The sequence below is a fragment of the Diabrotica undecimpunctata genome, chromosome 3 (assembly GCF_040954645.1).
Source record: "Diabrotica undecimpunctata isolate CICGRU chromosome 3, icDiaUnde3, whole genome shotgun sequence".
Lineage (NCBI taxonomy): Eukaryota > Metazoa > Arthropoda > Insecta > Coleoptera > Chrysomelidae > Diabrotica > Diabrotica undecimpunctata.
The window spans coordinates 68,954,065-68,959,764 of NC_092805.1; the positions used below are offsets into that span (position 1 = coordinate 68,954,065).

General features: G+C 32.4%; 1 long non-coding RNA gene across 1 annotated transcript; it reads left to right on the plus strand.

Moving 5' to 3' along the window:
• Positions 1-281: 281 nt before the first annotated feature.
• Positions 282-1,949, plus strand: LOC140435632 (uncharacterized). The gene is made up of 2 exons (XR_011950205.1): positions 282-668; positions 1,200-1,949. It is a non-coding gene; the product is annotated as an uncharacterized lncRNA (long non-coding RNA).
• Positions 1,950-5,700: the final 3,751 nt, after the last annotated feature.

Consider the following 5,700-nt stretch of genomic DNA (forward strand, 5'->3'; position numbering starts at 1 on the left):
TTTATTTGATAGGAGCATTAATAAAACGATAATAAAATATTTTCTAGTTTTTATTGGTTAAGATAAAATCAAAAATTATTTAAAATACAAAACTTTTATTCTTTTAAATAAACAATCATTCTTAAAATGACTTAAAACCCAAAATTTAATAAAAAAACATACGTTAATTTGTATGTTTGCAATATCTATTTTGTATAAACACTTTAATCTTTAACCAGTTTTTATTGTTTAATAGCTCAGGAAATTGATTCTTTAGTTCTTCACACTCCCTTTGTAACGAGTCCGTTACTTAAATAATCGTTTACCTTCTTTTGTGACTGGAATCTTTTAATTTCGTTCTAAATTGAATTCATATTGAAATATTCTTAAACTAAATATTTAAATAACTCCCAGTAAATTTTAATTTCTGATATTGGCATTAAACTGCGCCCTCAGCGGTGAAATTCTGAAAGTACATTTATTCTGCGGCGTGTAAAATCTCAACTTGTCACTTGTTAACTGGATGTGAGTGAATAAACATCTCAGAGTAGAGCGGCTGGGAGTCCATTTTTTTTCCCGAATTTAGTTTAAGTTTATTTTTTATGTGAAGAGCTGTTATTTTAGAAGAAACCATTTGAGTTATTTTGTTGTTTTGTACGAGGATATTTTCAGTTGGATCACCCTAGCCGGTAAGATAACATTACAAATAAATTATAAGGAAAAATCCTTCATACCATCCGCCATTGTTAGTAAAATTCAGACTTATTTTAATTTCGTCTTTGATAGGTATCTCATATATTTGATACATGTTATATTTCACCTTATTTCATTAAGGAAAAGTTTTATACCTAAATAAATTATAAGTATTAGATTCTATATCTATCTCAAATTTTTATTTCCTTTCAAGAGTTAAAGTAAACAATTATGTATTTCAATTTCATACCATTTAAACCGGCTAATATTTCTTTTTTTTTTTCTATTCTATTTAATATAAAGATCATGTTTTCCGTTAAAATTATTCATTTAATATATCCATACATTATAAAAACATTGTCACACCATTCGAAGGTCACTATTTACCGAAAACCATTAAGGTTTTTATTTCAATTTAAGGTCACCTGCTGACATTTTTTGTATCGCCTTCCAAGGTTGATAACCCTTGTGTTTTTCCTTAACTTTTGTATGTACAAAAACTTGGAGTAACACAACTGTTTTTTTAGCCTACTCAAGAATCCAGTTACAAGTCAGGGGAAGAATTATTTTTTAGTTGGGGTTATACTTAATAAAGATAAGGGGAAGGAGTTTCAAGTTGGTTTTTTTATGGGAAATTAAGAAGCAGTTTAAAGGGACGTATTTGTCCAATAGTACCTGATCCAGGGAATACAGGTTTGGTATCTTGTTACCACCTGAGTCCAGTTCTCCACTCTTCGAGGGAAACCGACAGGAAGAACTGACTTATTTTTTTTATTATCATTCAATTACTTTAAATAATTTTTTTATGTCCTCTTCAAGGTTTAACTTTTGGTTCAATTTTTAATAACAAAAACTATCCTTAATAATAAATATTTTCAATTTTTCCTAAAAAAAAACATTTTATCATTGTAATTTAATTTAATTATTTATTGTTTACCAAGGGATGAGGTTATAACTCTCCCTTGAATTTCTCTTTGTTAGGTTATTGTGTGCACACATATCCCGGAGAATTTTTACTTAAAAACCTAAACAATTTTTGAACGAAAACTAACTATTAGTGAGTAGTATATAATTATATTTATTATTTATACATTATTTTTGGATCTAACTTTTGTCACAATTTGAAATTTTTAAGGGGTAAATTGTTTTATAATTATTCAGGGATTTTACTGTAAATATAGATAAGTTAATTGTATATAAGAGGTGATGGGTCATATATAAGTGTTTAAAATAGTCTGTACATAAAATTGGTATTTATTAAAGTTGGGTTAAAACAATTCAATATTTCAATTAATACCTATCTTTCATATTTCAGCAATACAAGATATCTCGGAAGAAAACATTTAACTTCCTGGCGCCCAACCATTCACTAGAGCAGCTTTTATTTTTCCATCTGTTTATTTCTTGGTGGTTTTCTTGTCATTAATTCTTATATCTTACGGTCTCTGTAGGGCATGCAAATTGGCCGAATCCTTCTTTGAGTGTCAAGTGGTCATTCTCCTGCATAGTCGCTAGCCAACACTTAATTCTGTTATATTTTAAAATTCATATTTATTTCTTTTACCTAATTTATTTCTATCTAATCCCTTCCATCTTCTGTTATTCCACATATTAGTTCGTTGGTGTATCAAGGTACATTTTAGAGTTTACCCTTTTGCTACACTGGATAGAGTCGCCCAGACTTCCTCTAGCACAATTTTTGCTACATAAACACTTTTTGTTACATTGGCGAGCCCAACGTGGTGCCTTTTCTCAGTTCAGACCGTACATTCTGTAGTATATTTCTCTTTGCAAAATATTCTTTATTATTTCTAATTTGTTCCTGTTGCTCTCTGTTCATTTTTTTTTAACTTCCTTATTTATTTATCTTTTCTTATTAGATTTACATTTATAGGTATACTTGTATTGCTGCAGTTTACTTATATTCATATTTAAACCCTCACCTTCTTAATCATTGTGTACAGTTAACAATCTATTTTACTAATTATTGAACTATAAGAATTTAATAATTTAGATATTACTATTTTTATATATATATTAGCCAATATTGGTGGGTTTTTTATATTCAATTATTTGTTAATCATATACTTGTTGAAACCATTGTGTGTTGCTTCAAGGATTGTGTTATATTTACTTAACTTTACTTAACCATTTTAAAATTTTTGTGAATAACTTTAGATTATTCTTCGATTGATTTTGTGGAGTGGTAATACATTATTTCCTTTGTCTATTCCTTTATTCATCTATTTTTTTCCACAATGTCTGCATTCAAGGTAGAACATTTATTAGTCAAGGAATTAGATTATGAGTTGAGAATTAGGGACATCAATATTGATGAGTCTTCCAATGTGGATTTAAAACGCAAACTATTGCGTGGAGCTTTAAGGCAAGAAGAAGGAAACAGAAGCTTTCGACAAATTTCTGCCACAAGTATTCCTTTTCTAGAACAGCAAGAAGAGATTGATGAGACTGTGGATGATTTGGCTAAAAGGATATCCGATTTTAGAGGGACTGTCCAAGATAGCCTATACTCCAGGCTGATATCACGTCTAGCTCATGTCTCAGGCCGTGTTCATTTATTGTCGTGTTCAAATGAGGATCAGCAATCTTATAAACGCTCAATTTCAATCCGAATTCTTAGCCTAGAGGGTGAACTTGATTCACGAGTAAATCCAATTGCTACTTCAACTCCTATTTCTTCTGTCCAAGCAGCTAACTCATTTCTACACCCCAAACCTGTTCAGGTACATAAATGGGGCATTACATTTTCTGGTGAAGGTCATTATGACCAAGTAATTTCTTTTTTGGATAGGGTGGAATGTCTTCGAGTATCGAGAGGAGTAAGTGAAGATGATCTTTTTGCAGCTTCTGCTGAATTGTTTACAGGCGCAGCTTTTACGTGGTTTAGAAACAACCGCAATAATTTTTCTAATTGGTCTGATTTGGCTCAGAAACTTAAATCTGATTTTCTTCCATATTCATTTCAAGATGACCTTCTAGACCAAATCAAAAATCGTAAACAGAAGCCAAATGAGTCTGTTACGATGTTTATCAATAACATTTTGGGTATGTGTAGTCGCCTTGAGACTCCTCTAACAGATTCTGCAAAAATTAAGATTATTCTAAAATGTCTATTGCCTTTTTATCACCAACAATTAGCTTTAGTAGACATCACCAGTATAGCAGACATCACCGAGAAATGTAAACGTTTGGAGGAAACTTTATCTTGGTCTTCTCAACCTCCCACCACTTCCAAACACTCTTCTGACTCTTTCGGTCACCAAAATCCTTTTAGGCACCGTTCTTGGCAATCTAAGGGCCCTGAGCGTAATATCTCAGTTGTAAGTTCTGTAGTGTGCTGGAATTGTCGTGAGTCTGGCCACACTTTTTATGATTGCGGCATCCCTCGTACCCGTATTTTCTGCCACGGTTGTGGTAGGGAAAATACCCTCAAACGAAATTGCTTTAAGTGTTCGGGAAACGAACGATCGGAGGTCCGTCCCCTGAGCGTTTCTCCGTCCACACCCCCATCAGGGAATCAAACCGTTACATCAAACGAAATCACTGGTCCAACCACGTCAAGTCACCCAAACCCATCTTCCAGTCGGAAAGGGAAAGGGGTTGTTCAAAAAAAACCAACACACACCACACCAAGTCATTCCAAGAAGTAACTTCTCAATATAATACATTTGATTCGCATAGATTATCTTCCCCAAATATCTTCCCAAATCTTAGTAATAAACATAATAGTAGCAGTGTAGTAGTTCCAGTATCTATACCAGAGTCTACCACAATTCAGGAGGATTCTTTTATTTCTGATTCTTCTTGTTTGCCTATTGCATCCTCTGATTGTGTAGGTAGAGATAATAAGTTTAGTTTAGTACCACTTAAAATTTTTGATCAATCAGATAATAATTGTTTTGATTTGAATTCGCTATTAGTGAGAAAACATAATGATAATAGACCTTATCTTCCTATTAAGATTTTAGGACAATCTTGTTTAGCTCTTTTAGATAGTGGCTCGAACATTTCTGTGATAGGTTCACATTCATTAGCTTTACTGAAAAATGCTGAGATTTCTATTATGCCCATTTCTTCTCTGCAAGTGTCTACTGCAGATGGTACAGTTCAGTCTATTACAGGCAAATTTGAAACTGAAATCACAGTAGCAGATTTATGTAAACAAATTACATTCTATATTATTCCTTCAGTTCAGAATTCTATAATTTTAGGTATGGACTTCTTAAATGCTTTTAATAGCACACTAAATTGTTCTAATTTTTCCTTTTCTATTTCTCAATTTAATCTGTCCTTACTTAGTGCTATTCAGGATTTTACTAGTTTATCTAGTTCAGAACAAAGTCAATTAGAGAATATGATCTCTAAATTTACAACCCTATCGTCAAAAGACAAATTAGGTCGTACATCCTTAATATCTCACACTATCGAAGTGGGAGATACCACACCTTTTAGACAATATCAGTATCCTATTCCTCAGGCTTGGCAAGTTGACTTGGAAAAGGAAATTGATTCCATGTTAGAGTTGAATATCATTGAACCTTCCACGTCTTCTTACTGTAGTCCTTTGTGGTTAACCAAGAAAAAAGATGGATCTTTTAGGGTTTGCTTCGATGGTCGAAAGTTGAATAATATTACTACAAATCGGGATGCTTATCCTATTCCCCGAATAGACGTCATTCTAAGTAAACTCCAGAATGCTAGGTATATTTCTTCTATCGATCTATCTAAAGCTTTTTTACAGATTCCTTTGAGTGAGGAAAGTAAAAAGTATACAGCTTTTGCAGTTAGTGGGAAAGGATTATTTCAGTTTGTCACTATGCCTTTTGGTCTTGTTTCAGCTCCTCAGACAATGTGTCGTCTGATGGACTTAGTCATTGGTCCTCAGTTAGAGCCCTATGTTTTTTATTATTTGGATGACATTTTGGTTGTCACTCCTGATTTTTCTCTTCATATGGAAATTTTGGATAAATTGTTTTTACGTCTCAAAGAGGCTCATTTAACTATTAA